The sequence below is a fragment of the Brachyhypopomus gauderio genome, chromosome 12, assembly GCF_052324685.1.
Source record: "Brachyhypopomus gauderio isolate BG-103 chromosome 12, BGAUD_0.2, whole genome shotgun sequence".
Lineage (NCBI taxonomy): Eukaryota > Metazoa > Chordata > Actinopteri > Gymnotiformes > Hypopomidae > Brachyhypopomus > Brachyhypopomus gauderio.
In genome coordinates, this window is record NC_135222.1 from 14,387,480 (window position 1) to 14,403,226 (window position 15,747).

A 15,747-nucleotide genomic window follows, 5' to 3' on the forward strand; every position below is an offset into this window, starting at 1 on the left:
TAATAAACACAAGCCTCTTGTAATTCCAGGGAGAAACATGACAGAATGTGAAGACGTCAAGATTGGGCGTTTTCAAAATAAACAAACATTAAATAATATGATAAAAAAGCAAATAATAGCAAATAATTTTGAGTATATGTATAAATGTAACTTAATTAGGCTTAAGGTGCTGGAAAATATTGAAAATGGATCTTGAAAGTAACGTACAAGTGCTTAAATTTCACCTTGTAAAGGTGTATGAACCCTGCAAACATCACTTTGTTCATTGCACTGAAGCGCGTCATGCGCGAAGTTACAAAAATCGAGAGGAGCACGACCTCTCGCGTATTGGCGGAGCCACCGCGGTTGCATCATTTTTGCCGCATGGACCCTCGCGCCGGTCGCGACGTGTCAAGTATTAACCTAGCTTTACACTGTGGCTCTGAGGGGACTGTGTTACACTGTGGCTCTGAGGGGACTGTGTTACACTGTGGCTCTGAGGGGACTGTGCTACACTGTGGCTCTGAGGGGACTGTGTTACACTGTGGCTCTGAGGGGACTGTGTTACACTGTGGCTCTGAGGGGACTGTGCTACACTGTGGCTTTGAGGAGACTGTGTTACACTGTGGCTCTGAGGGGACTGTGTTACACTGTGGCTCTGAGGGGACTGTGCTACACTGTGGCTCTGGGGGGACTGTGTTACACTGTGGCTCTGAGGGGACTGTGTTACACTGTGGCTCTGAGGGGACTGTGTTACACTGTGGCTCTGAGGGGACTGTGCTACACTGTGGCTCTGAGGGGACTGTGTTACACTGTGGCTCTGAGGGGACTGTGTTACACTGTGGCTCTGAGGGGACTGTGCTACACTGTGGCTCTGAGGGGACTGTGTTACACTGTGGCTCTGAGGGGACTGTGTTACACTGTGGCTCTGAGGGGACTGTGCTACACTGTGGCTCTGGGGGGACTGTGTTACACTGTGGCTCTGAGGGGACTGTGTTACACTGTGGATCTGAGGGGACTGTGTTACACTGTGGCTCTGAGGGGACTGTGTTACACTGTGGCTCTGAGGGGACTGTGTTACACTGTGGCTCTGAGGGGATTGTGCTACACTGTGGCTTTGAGGAGACTGTGTTACACTGTGGCTCTGTGGGGCTGTGTTACACTGTGGCTCTGGGGGGACTGTGCTACACTGTGTCTTTGAGGAGACTGTGTTACACTGTGGCTCTGGGGGGCTGTGTTACACTGTGGCTCTGGGGGTACTGTGTTACACTGGCTTTGAGGAGATTGTGTTACACTGTGGCTCTGGGGGGACTGTGTCACACTGTGGTTCTAATGTATGAAAGCACTCTGCAGGTCTGCTTTTTCTGCCTGAAACTGAAGTGCTGACCTTCCGTTCTGTGAGAATGGTGGGAGCGCAGGTGCATTGTGGGTATTAGGTCCTGTTGCAGCTCCCTAAATGACCTCAGAACAATCAGAACAACCAGAAGAGCAACCAGAAGAACATTTCCATTCCACTAAAATGGCCAGTAAGTCCATCTGGCTTCTTCTCTGTCTTTTTTTAAGATAAACACCACCATTATTTTTAAGATAATGACCATCACAGTGTTATTTTTATGATTACCATCATTGTGTTTTTTGGCAGACAGGGTTTGACATTTGAGAATTTGACGTGGTGTGGTAGACATCACCCCAGGAATGTTTAAGAGTGAAAGAAGAAGAATTTGATTCCACCTGTAGACCCTCACAGTACTTCAGTGACTGAAAAAACGAAATTTATCAACTTCTAAATGATACTGAAATAATATATTTTGAGTATTATTTATACTTCAGAGACCTTCAGAATGAATGTTCCTAATCAAATGTGTGCAAACTTCATTGTAAACAAGGTGACTAATTAGAACTGAGTACCAAGTGAGTTATCAGTCATGTAATATCATGTTTAGAAATCAAATGATTTTGCGTGCACAGTGGAGTCGAAAGCTCTCAGGCAGTGGACCACAAACGCACCAAACTGATTAAAAAAGGAATTGGAACATCAAAGGCTTTGGCTGTAATGACACACAGGACTTGTTGTAAGGCAGCATCGTGAAGAATCCAGCAAATACCCACAATCCCCCCCGAGGCAAGCAGTTCTCCCAGAGACACTAATGAGGAACACGGTCCCTCTTCAACTAACCCCCCAGTCCCTCTGCCTGCTATTCCATATTCAGCTCTCAGGAGTGTAGTGCTCAGATGTTGCTGGTAGATGCAATAAATCCCCCTAACCCCTAGGGGGCAGTAGCTGGGAAGGAAGCCACATGGAACCAGGGGTTCCTTGCCTCAGGCTGCCGATGAATTGCAGATGAGAGCGGGCATTGCTCCAGCATCGTTTAACGTAGGGGTAGGTGCTAGTGCGATTGGGTTTAAATATCGCATTTAAAAGACGCAGCGTGGAGCGGGCAGAACGGGGGCGGAGCATGAGCAGAGCATGGGGCAGGACAGAGCATGGGGCAGGACAGAGCATGGGGCAGGACAGAGCATGGGGCAGGACAGAGCATGGGGCAGGACATGGAGGAAATTCTTTTTCTAATAAGCAGTATTTTTTGAAGGTTCTACCTTCACAAATGTGTCTGCCAGTAAGAAACAAGTAGACCAATCCTTCACATGCATAATACGAGACACAAACTGATTTTGCTCTTTTAGAGCTTGATTTAAATTAGCAAGACATACTGTGCAAAATTCATAAATGTGACGGGCAGTGGTGCGAACATAAAAGAAAGTGATCATGCCAAGTTTCAGGGAAAAAGGAGGGTTTAATGTTTAATGTATAATGTGCGCAAACCAAAAACTCGTGACTCGATCCGAATTGAGGATATAAAAACCAGCAGTCAATTGGTACGAAAACAAGACTTATATAGACAAACAAACGACCCTCGGGTGATGAGGATCATAGGCCCCGCCCACCTGAGGGACGAACACAATGCAACAACAAGAGGATAACTGCCGCTGTGGATGGGGGCGACCAGCAGGGGGCCCCCCGTACCGTGACAATAAAACCTCCCAGCAGATTTCATATGTCATTAACAACAAACACGGTCACACATTTCCTTATTCATAATTATGGATCACTGGCATATTTTACTGTTTCCATGATGCATGGTGCTACAGCTACATTTTGTAATCATTTGCATATGACATTATCAATTCATAAAATCAATTCATCTAATAATATTTGCTCACGCATGCAAATAATCAACAAAATTCTGTAAAAATGAATTTAGCTAATTGGCAATGGTATTTAAACCAGGCCCATTTGAGCCTGTCTAGAGTGAGCATGATGGCTAACCCGAGACTGCAAATGTAGAGATACACAAAGAGGACTGAGCATGATCTCAGAAAGCCATTTCTGACATAAGAAATGCAAATTTAGGTGGTAGAAAGGAAGACAGTATGAACAGACTACAGAGAGATATCCCTGTGCTGCTGGTTTAGTGTTGAATCTGTCAGCTCAGTGCAACCATGCTGTTCCTGTAACTGCATTCCTTTTGTATGTAAATGGCAGTTTTTGGCACATCACTTGTCTCATGACCGCACTTAACGCATCTTTCATTTGTATGTCTACTTTTACATGTCAGAGGTAAATTTACCACAGTGGCACGTTGACTCGTGTGCATTAATCGGCATGGTGCAGTGTGATTACAGTAAACTTTTATGGATCTGCCACATTTTGTGAGTGTGATTGTGTGTGTACATGTGTGTCTTTTCAGTCTAGCAGAAATGACAACATAACGCAGCAACAGTGGTAACTCTGACACATATTAAACAACAGAGTGTGTCTGAGACAACAGAGAGAGACATTAAAGTGCAGAGGTTGGTCCCACAGCCATGTTCAGTGAATGAAGGAAACCTGTGTAAAATAGCAGAGCAGAGAGGTGTGGTGGATAAAATGTGGTAGGCGATGATGAGCTCTGGAAGAAACAACACAGAGAGGCTGAGAGTTTAGGAGCAACAGTGAGTGTCCTGCTGTGTTACACTGTGGCTCTGGGGGGACTGTGTTACACTGTAGCTCTGGGGGAACTGTATTACACTGTGGCTCTGGGGGGACTGTGTTACACTGTGGCTCTGGGGGGACTGTGTTACACTGTAGCTCTGGGGGAACTGTATTACACTGTGGCTCTGGGGGGACTGTGATAAACTGTGGCACTTTAATGTGTGAAAGCACTCTGTGGGTCTGATTTTTCTCCCTGCAACCAAAGTACTGACCTTCTGTTCTGTGAGAATGCTGGGAGTGCAGGTGCATTGTGGGGGTTCAGACCCCCTGGGTCCTGCTGCAATCCCCAGCTCGTCCTGTCCGCAAAGGACACGTAACCTTATTATAACTTCTTATTAGTGCAGCAAGCCCAAAGGCACGGTGTGCTGGACGCTGCCATGCACAGAGCGATATCTTCAACAATAGGTCCTGGCACCATGCACGTCTATGACAAATGAAGATCTAGTGGCCACAGTATTGACTTTGCACCTTTTATCTCCAGACAAAGGATGGAGATGTGAAGGCAGAGCCAAAGAGGCCTTCCAATAGAGAGAAGCTTCTCACTGTGGGTGAGCATGCGACACTTCAGGTACACACCGCACAGCTGATGCCTGCCCGACCACCACAGGACGGCGCTAATGGCTAGTCATGGCTGTGGCAATAAAATGGTAATATCTATGCATTTTTTTATTAGAGAATGTCTGTATGTTCCATCCTCACTGCTACTTTATATCCATGTTGTCAAGTTTTTTTTTTTTTTTAAGTAGGGGACAATCACCATGTGTATTCCCAGCTCACATTCACCATGTGTACTCCCAGCTCACATTCACCATGTGTACTCCCAGCTCACATTCACCATGTGTACTCCCAACTCACATTCACCATGTGTACTTCCAACTCACATTCACCATGTGTACTCCCAACTCACATTCACCATGTGTACTCCCAACTCACAATCACCATGTGTATTCCCAACTCACATTCACCATGTGTACTCGCAACTCACATTCACCATGTGTATTCCCAACTCACATTCACCATGTGTACTCCCAACTCACATTCACCATGTGTACTCCCAACTCACATTCACCATGTGTATTCCCAACTCACATTCACCATGTGTATTCCCAACTCACATTCACCATATGTATTCCCAACTCACATTCACCATGTGTACTCCCAACTCACATTCACCATGTGTATTCCCAACTCACATTCACCATGTGCATTCCCAACTCACATTCACCATGTGTATTCCCAACTCACATTCACCATGTGTACTCCCAACTCACATTCACCATGTGTATTCCCAACTCACATTCACCATGTGTATTCATAACTCACATTCACCATGGTTATTCCCAACTCACATTCACCATGTGTACTCCCAACTCACATTCACCATGTGTATTCCCAACTCACATTCACCATATGTATTCCCAACTCACATTCACCATGTGTACTCCCAACTCACATTCACCATGTGTATTCCCAAGTCACATTCACCATAAGTATTCCCAACTCACATTCACTGCTTGTACAATTAAGTTGTTAATATGTAGGCAGTAGTCTGCATACATGTAACAAAGTGGTAACAATAACATTAATACTCCTAATAATGCAGTTCTAATGCTATCACTAATACAAGTAATACAGTATGAATGTACTACTACTACTACTACTACTACTGTACTACTACTAATAATGCAGCACAAATCCTACAACTACTAATGATAATACAGTACTAATATTACAATTACAGCTAGTAATAATAATACAATAGTAATATTGCAACTACTATTATGAAAATAATAAAATATTAGTTTTTTACGACTGCTAACATGCGTTTCCCAATACTTGAGATACATTTTCAAAACTCCAATCACAGCAACACATTTACCTCACACAAATAGCCAAATAGTTAATATCCTGTTCAAAAGCGCATTTTCTTACCTAAATACCAACTGCATTTCACAACGCAAACAAAGTTTTCTCTTTATACACCAACACAGCAAACCTGGTTCAGTATCCAATCATTCTTTCAAACACTAGCACAGATGATTTATCCGAGAGGATCACAATCACTGCACAACCACTGTAAAAAAACATTTTATGGCATTACAGAAGCAGTCTTACATGTAATATTTTACTCTCTCCCAGCAAACAACAAACATTATACAGTAACATCTGTTGTTTTCTTATGTCAGTTCATTTTTACTGTAATCTGCTTAATTTGGACTTTTTTTCAAATGTACATTTTTGGCAACATACTGTCTACACAAAGAGTGATATTTACTGTTAGGCACTCTATGGAATGTAGATTAGACAAATGTCACGGTACGGCGGGCCCCCTAAAGGTCGCCTCTGTCTACAGCTGCAGTTGTCGTGTTGTTGTGTTGTGTTCGTCCCTCGGGGGTCGGAGCCCGCGATCCCTCTCACCTGTGGGTCGTTTGTTTGTCTATATATGTCTTGTCTTTGTACCAGTTGACTGCTGGTCATTATATCCTTCATTTGGATCAAAGTCAAATGTTTTGGTTTGCTCACTTTTTCTATTAAACCATCATTTTCCCTGAGACTTTGACGTCATCGCTTCCTTTTTATTTCGCTCACCCTGTCAGTCACAACAAAAAAGGAGTCAGTAACAGTTTTGCAGTAAAGGGTATATTTTACTGTATTAGGGACATTACTGTAAATTGTACCCTAACCCAAAATAGAATTACAGTAATTGTAAACATAATAAGCCATGCACCCATGCATCTTGTTACGTGTAATCTAAATGGTCTTTAGCAGTTGGCCACATGTTTTCATCCACATCACATCTTATGTTGGCCCTTGCCATGCACCTGGGGTAAAAACACTTGGTATGCCTTATCCACCCCTGGCAGTCTTCAACTGATATGTTTCTGCAGCCGGGATCCATTGCATCCAGGAAGGACATTTGGTCATGGGGCCGATGATCATACACCTTCCACCTCCAGACTGAAAAAAGTTCCTTAGTGGATTTGAGGAAAGGCGAGATGGGTGGGAGGAAAAGGGACATCACTCTTGGATGGTCTATAAACCAGTTTGTGATGACATGAGAATGACAGAATGCTACATCGTCCCATCACAAATGTCCTCGTGTTTCCTCTCACCTGTTCCCTTTCTGCTTCTGGAACCAGTTGTTGGTAGAGTTCATTCAAAAACGAAAGAAGGAGGTCACTGTTATAGGGACCAATATGGCATTTGTGAAGGACCAAACCAGCACTTGACATTGCAGGACAAATTGTGATATTTGCTCCTCTCTGACCTGGTACATTACTGTACTGTATTTCAATGATCTGTATGTGCAAAAACTGTGTATTACATGTAAAATGAATGTATTTTGTGCAAAAAACAACATGAATTGAACTAATAGTATAGCCACTGAAGACTGATGTTGTGTTCACTGTGTTTAGAGTTGTGAAAATGTGAATACAGATTGGACAAATGCATGCAGTAGTAAAAAACTTTAATATTACAGAACTAATGCTACCAGTAGTGTTAAACATAATACAGTACTAATACTACCAGTACTTTTGATAATAATACAGTACTTACTAATAATAATTGTAGTTTGCTAAAGTGTCCCTCTTCTCTGTCTCCATGGTTACATTTTAATACTGTATTGGCCAGGTGTCAGACTCTCTGCACTGAGAGGCAAGTCGGTCAGTCTTTACCTTGGCGTGGAGGGCAGTGTCTCGTGAGGCACCCTGCACTAGCTCCGCCTCTGTGGGAGCACAGACAGTAGAAGGGCATGGGAGGGGGCGTGGCTAGACACACACGCCACACAGCGTCACTGAGAAAAAACAGGAGAATGAGAAAGGAGATGAAGGTCATATTTAGTTTAGTTTGTGTGTGTGTGTGTGTGTGTGTGTGTGTGTGTGTGTGTGTGTGTGTGTGTGTGTGTGTGTTTATGTGTGTATGTGTCTGCTCCATAAGCTCCATACCGTTCCCCAAGAGCCCGCAGGGTCGTCCCTCATCTTTAAAGTTGCCAGGACACTGAGAAACTCACAGGGGGTGTTTGTTACTTCACAGTTGGTCAAGAAGCTGCTATGTGCTAGAACGTTCTATGACGCTAGTGCGTGGTGGTGGATGAAGCTAATGTAGATCCAGGTTTGGCAGAGGAAGAGTAGCTTAGTCTTCTGCTGGACTGTGTACAGGAGGATCCAGCAGGCTGCAGTGTGTAACCTTGGGCAAGGAAAAGAAAGCTGTCAAGAGTCTCTTTATTACCTTATGATCATCTGCATTAGGAAGGTTTGTAGAACAATTACAAACAAAGTCCTACCCCCAAGCCAAACCTGCTAAGCACACCTTGCACCAGTCAGGGAGGAGTCTGCTGTGGGGGGAGGAGTCTGCTACCTTTGCCAGCGTGAGACGAGGAGGCCAATTAGCACTGAGGAATTAGCATATTGAGCGCCGCGAGGACAGAGTGAGCCATGCTGCCGGCGGGCGGAAACACTGCAGGATTCGGGAAAGGTGGAAAGGCAATTACAATCTCCGCACCAGGACAAAGTGGCCATCTCCGACAGGATAATTACAAATAAAGACACAGGATTTCCATATTAAGCTCAGAGCGTGTGTGCGTATGTGTGTGTGTGTGTGTGTGTGTGTGTGTGTGTGTGTGTGTGTGTGTGTGTGTGTGTGTGTGTGTGTGTGTGTGTGAGGGAGAGTTAACTGCTCTGAGAGGAAACAGCTTGGCACACGTTCTAAGTGGGGGTGCTCATTTCCGAAACGCTCTAATTAAGAGCTGGCGCGGGTGCGTGCGACCCCTGCAGCCCGCACTGCCTTGTCATCGCACGTAACAAATTCAGGGGTTATTCCTGTGAAATATGCGTGCAGCACGTCTCTGTGGAGGGCATTAAAAATGCATGATGGCCCCTTTGTGCTTGTTCCGCTGGAGAGGCGTTGGAGCAGTGTGGCGGTGAAACCTGAATGAGGGTCTCATCTGTTATTTGCTGTTATTTAGACAGGAGAGAGTCCAAAGGGTGGAGCTGTTTTCTTTCTCTTTTCTTTTTTTTTTTGAGAAAAGGGATATTGCAGTAGGAGATAAACCTGTTTTCTTATTGTGGGGAAGAAACAGCAGCGAAGAATGAGCCAGGATAAAGCGTACAGGCTGCTTTAGCAGTCCAGGGGCAATATCTCAAACTGGAAATCTCTCTAGATCTCTGGCTGTGCATTTTTATGTAGTAAATTTTGAAAAACACCATAAATTAATGAATAAATGAATGTATAAAATGCTACAATAATTCTCTGTGTATTTTATTATTTTTTTGCTGTTGAAATAACAACATAGGTTGCTGATAACAAAAACAATAAATAAAAAAATAAAAAAAATAAAAAAATAACCAAGCAAGGCAACCACTATTGTACTGTTAGAGTAACTGCAGAGCTCATTGCAGTGAGTGCACTCTGCAGTACACCGACACCGCAAGGGAGCTGTAACGGGTCTGCACAGCCTCACAGCGCAGAACGGTAGAACCCAACAGAACCCAAGGGTTCTTACTACACAGGTACAAGGCACAGTCAGCTAGAAACGTGTGTGTGTGTGTGTGTGTGTGTTCTCTGAGCTCACAGAGCTACCTCATGCAGGAAACATACAGCAGCAATCAGGGTTATTTTGAGTGACTTCTATGCAGGTGTCTTTATTATTTCTGCAGTAGCCATGGGAAACCCAGCAAAGACATTCATGTTCTAATTAAAATACTAGCCTCTTCCTGTGTGATATCAGTCATTTTGGGTAATAGCTCTTTGAAAAATTGTACAGGGTAATTTGGGGAGGAATTAGTTTACTGTTGATTATCACCAGTGGAGTTTTCCGATGGCTGAGGTGACAAGCAGAGAGGAATGAAAATAGGCGTCCAAACCTCACAAAACATCACAAACTGCAAACTCCTCAAATGTCAACCCCACACAAACTCCAAACCCTCAATCTCCAAACATCCACAAACACCAAACTCCTCAACTCCAAAGTCCTCAAATGTCAACCCCACACAATCTCCAAACCCTCAATCTCCAAACATCCACAAACACCAAACTCCTCAACTCCAAACTCCTCAAATGTCAACCCCACACAATCTCCAAACATCCACAAACACCAAACTCCTCAACTCCAAACTCCTCAAACTCCAAACCCCTCAAACTCCAAACCCCTCAAACTCCAAAACTCCAAACCTTCAAATTCCACACCCCCAAACTATAAACCCCTAAAATACACAGAAACACACAAACACACACACACACACACACCCAGATGAGTTGGAGTGTGTGACATTGGTGGTAGTTTTGCTTCTATGATGCTCCTCTGATCTTAACTGCAGAATGACACTAATTAGTCAATTTAGTCTTGTGTATCTCTAAATGAGTCAGAGATTGTCTAGGGCATCTCAAAATGAGTCAGATATGATATTGTGCATGTACAAATGAGTCCTTGATTGTCTTATGTACCTCTAAATGAGTCAAATATTGCTTAGCATATCTCTAAATAAGTCAGAGATTGCTTAGTGTATCTCTAAATGTGTCAGCTCATCTGGTGAATCTCTAAAGTAGCCAGAGTTTCGTGTATTTCTCATTGAGTGAGCACAGTAGAAGTCTCCTGCCTTCAGGAAACCCTGAGATCTTGACCCTATGGCACTCTTGACCCTATGGTCAGTGATTCCATGCGTGTGTGTGTGTGTGTGTGTGTGTGTGTATTCAGTATAGGATCATGTATGAGGTGCAAATATGATTCATATAGATGAGAGCACATTCTGCATTGAGAGTTCAGAGCTCACCAGTGTGTCTATCACTCGTCTCTCAACTCCTCAGCAGGACTCAATAGTGCAGACCTCGTCTCTGGCCACAAGGGGGCAGCGTCTGCATGGATCCTTCTCTTTGAGGAGTGACAAAGATGGGCTGGAAATGCTGCAGGCATGACCTTTGTGTTCTGTCTCTGGTGGGCGGAGATATATGAGAAAACAGAAAGGGACACAGAAAGGGACGAGAGTCTCGCTCCGGTCTCCGTGGGAGGAGGAGATTGAGACAGATCAAAATCCTTGGCAGGAGGACACTGCAGTGATGGACAGAGTGGACAGCCGTCCCCCACCGACCCCTTCTGCTTTCTAGATAACAATAGATGAGTTTTGTTGACTCAAAGCACCATTGTGTGTGTGTGTGTGTGTGTGTGTGTGTGTGTGTGTGTGTGTGTGTGTGTGTGTGTGTGTGTGTGTGTGTGTGTGTGTGTGTGTGTGTGTTTTGATGTGATATGTGCTTTTATAGAAAATGTTGCAAAAGTGACCTAACATAGGCCACGCCCCCTTCCTCTCAGACTTGTAAGTACAGGTAACAGAAGGCACTGTGTCCTGAAGCCTGGCTATCACCATCACTGGAAAATCATAATTTTGTGTTGTTTTGATGGTTTCCCCAGAAAACGTGACTCGTTATTCCAACAATATTCCAAAGGCATGATGAACTCAGAATCCAGAGCCACGCTTCACATAAGTGTAGATGATCATATTTACAACATTTTCTAATTTGGGAAAATCCATTTATTAAAACATACGCCAAACTGTCTTGAAATCCTGTAGATAACAGAGAACCAATGAAAACCAGCACTCAGCCATGGGCTCTGACATCCAGCTACTCCATTCTCAGGCAGATGGACTATGTCATGCTGGTAACTCCAGATATTACACAGTACTGGACACGCAACACAGGACTTTGGACCACTTTACTCTCCAGATGTTTACAGTTTGACTAGATTGGTGGGGGGGTGTGTTGTGATTGACACCAAGGCTACCAATAGGAAGGGTTCACTGGGATGTCTGACACCTAAATAGGCAGCCACTATGCTGATATAGTGCATAACAACTGAGGGAAAAAATTCAGTCATGCTCTGCTGCAGGAAGCTCCATCAGTCTGGTGTACTGCAGCTCCAAAGATCTCCAAAGAGACACATCAGAAGATCAGCATGAGGCTGAGTCATCTTTGAGTTCTCTGGGTTTGAATTGGACCCAACTAAATGGGGAGAGAGAGAGAGAGAGAGAGAGAGAGAGAGAGAGAGAGAGAGAGAGAGAGAGAGAGAGAGAGAGAGGAAGCATTCTGTCGTCTGACACCCGTTTCCTCTCCCTTTCCTCAGACTGTCACTCCTGGTTATTTCAGTTTACCTGGTTCTCCTAGTTATCTCAGTTCTCCTGGTTATTTCAGTTATCCTGGTTCTCCTGGTTATCTCAGTTCTCCTGGTTCTCCTGGTTATCTCAGTTCTCCTAGTTATCTCTGTTCTCCTGGTTCTCCTGGTTATCTCAGTTCTCCTGGTTATCTCAGTTCTCCTGGTTCTCCTAGTTATCTCTGTTCTCCTGGTTATCTCAGTTATTCTGGTTCTCCTAGTTATCTCTGTTCTCCTGGTTCTCCTGGTTATCTCAGTTCTCCTGGTTCTGGCTCTTTCAGTTATCCTGGTTCTTCTTAATCAGCCCCACTCTGGGGCTTTTCTGCACTGACATGCCTGAAGTGTGTTTGTGGAAGACAGCAGTGAGCGTGATGCAGGTGTGCCAGGGGCCGTAATCTGAGCGCACCTGTACGGAGAAGAGTGAGAATAGATTTCCTCTGGGGAGCTGCAGATAACCGAGGATTCACCAGACCGCTGGGTTCTCAGCCATAGCAAACAAAAAGAAAGGAAAACAAACCAACACCGCTTCCTCCGTAAAACCTAAATGCATCGAAACATGTTATATTTGTTCATCTCTTGTCTTTCAAAGGAGAATCTGCCAGTATTCATTAACTCGTGTTATGAAGTCTGAAGAATATGGTGTTGTGTTAAATAATGAGTGTGTGTGTGTGTGTGTGTGTGTGTGTGTGTGTGTGTGTGTGTGTGTGTGTGTGTGTGTGTGTGTGTGTGTGTGTGTGTTGGGTTTATTTGCTATTCACTTCCTCTGAGCTGTTTGAGCTGAGCTCTCCACAGGAAATGAACCACTTTCAAAGGTGTACTTGTAGCTCCACCTTGTGACCACTGTTGGGTACTGCAGCCCATCCACTGTTTCTCCGGTTAACCTTGACATGTACCATGTTGTGCACCATTAACGGCAGAGTGAAAACACATTGTGAAAGCAGTGATCTGATTTAAAAGCAGCAGACTACACAAATCTTTATGAATGGTCATTATATGTGCTGATGATATTTTGGTAGAACACTCACCCTTTGTGGATATAAAAATAATGTTTGTAAAGGCTTGATTTTCAGTGGCTGCTGAAACGCAGTCATAGTTGTGTGTGTCATATGTCCAATTACCCGTGTGAGTTTCACCCCAAACCACATCTGCATGTGACAGAACACATGATTATTTCCTGATTGGTATGGTAAAGAAGGTTTTAGCAGGAGCTGTTTTCAATCTGACCTCCTATATTTTTCCAAAAAAAGTCTAATTATCAGGCATTTATGTAAAGCTAATGTGTGTGTATGTGTGTGTATGTGTGTATAATATTTACTGTGAGTATGTGGTGTGTACTTGTATGTGTGTGTGTGTGTGTGTGTGTGTGCATCTGTCTATGAATCACATCTCTGAATCATGTCTTAGAATCATGTCTCTGAATCACATCTCTGAATCACGTGTCTGAATCACGTGTCTGAATCATGTGTCTGAATCATGTCGTAGTCATTTTCTTTTCCATTGTTTTTGCTCTTCTATCTAGCATGTGAGTTACTGGTTTGTTTCTGTGGGTACAAGTGGGTTTTATCTAAACCAGTCTCCATAGGAACAGAACTGCTACCATCCTCACACAAGAATGCAAATACACCTAACGAGTTCACCTAACGTTGATGAGTTGGTGTTCCCACAGTGACGGTGATCTGGTGTCCTCACAGTGATGATGGTCTGGTGTTTCCTCACAGTGATGGTGATCTGGTGTCCTCATAGTGATGGTGATCTGGTGTTTCCTCACAGTGATAGTGATCTGGTGTCCTCATAGTGATGGTGATCTGGTGTTTCCTCACAGTGATGGTGATCTGGTGTCCTCATAGTGATGGTGATCTGGTGTTTCCTCACAGTGATGGTGATCTGGTGTCCTCACAGTGATGGTGATCTGGTGTTTCCTCACAGTGATGGTGATCTGGTGTCCTCATAGTGATGGTGATCTGGTGTTTCCTCACAGTGATGGTGATCTGGTGTCCTCATAGTGATGGTGATCTGGTGTTTCCTCACAGTGATAGTGATCTGGTGTTTCCTCACAGTGATGGTGATCTGGTGTCCTCACAGTGATGGTGATCTGGTGTTTCCTCACAGTGATGGTGATCTGGTGTCCTCACAGTGATGGTGATCTGGTGTTTCCTCACAGTGATGGTGATCTGGTGTCCTCATAGTGATGGTGATCTGGTGTTTCCTCACAGTGATAGTGATCTGGTGTCCTCATAGTGATGGTGATCTGGTGTTTCCTCACAGTGATGGTGATCTGGTGTCCTCGTCACAGTGATGATGATCTGATGTTCTTCTCACAATGACGGTGATCTGGTGTTCTCATCACAGTGATGGTGATCTGATGTTCTTTTAAAGTGATTATGAGCTGATGTTGAGCTGATGATGAGCTCACAGTGATGGTGGTCTGGTGGCTTCAACCTCCCCCCATCAACCTCAGTGATCATGTTAGTCCTGCCCCATCACAACTGGTCAATGGTTGTTCAAGGTCAGTCACTCTTTGTGAGTTCCAAACTTTACAAATTCCTGGTGTTTCTATCCAACAGTGGAAATAATCCAAAGTGCTCGATAGTGTGGCTGACTCACTACTGTGAACTTGCCTACACATCCCTTCTGGTAAAGGCTTCAGATGCATACTAAAAAAATGACCAGTGTGGAAATATCACCAAAGAAATCAATGATTTTAGCACTGTGGTGGGCCTACTGCTGACTACTGCTACTACTGTGAATTGGAATCTCACAACAATTAAAAACGTGGACCAGTTCCATCTGCAAAGTTTATCCAGAAGAAGCCCTTGTGCATGTAGGATGAGCTAGGAGAGGCTGGCTAACCTTCAGAAAAGCCTTCAGAAAAGACAGGTGTGATCCACCGTGGTTGCATTATGAGATCTATCCCCTCTCTCTCTTTTCTCCTCACTCTCTCTCTATCTCCTATATATCTCCTTTTCTCTTTCAATCCCTCCCTCCCTCTCTCTTTCTCTCACTCTCTCTCCTTCTCCCCATCAACGTGTAGTGTGCAGCATTCAATTAATATTTTCTATGTTATTCCTGATATTTAAAGCCCAGATATTGCCCTATTTTACAGAATCTACCCAGTTTTAACGTGCAAATTCTTGGCTCTCCTGGTTATCCTAATAAATCCTGTGTTACCTTGAACTGAGGTGAAACTCATCTCTGCAGACATATCTGTGTACTCAATAACCCCAGTGATGATCCAGAGCTGCCCTCACAGACAGCCGACACCAGGTCACCCGTGATCTTCTACACATGCTTTCTTTGCTAGCTGAACTCTAAAGGACCTATCTAGACTTGGTTCTGTACACTCTTATAGCCCCCAGTGCACACATGCTATAGAACTCTGCTTTTCCAGAATATCTGTGTATTATAATTTGTGGCCAGTTACAAGTCTAAAGTTTTACATTTACTGTCCTCATTTGTTTCCACCACTGGCTGTAAGAAGAACAAACGTGTTCAATTACATCAATAACCCCATAAATTTCCTTCTGTCCAACACCGCACGCATAACAGCTCATAAGAGCACTTGAGAGCTCTACCATTTGGTTAAAAATCCCAAGACTGC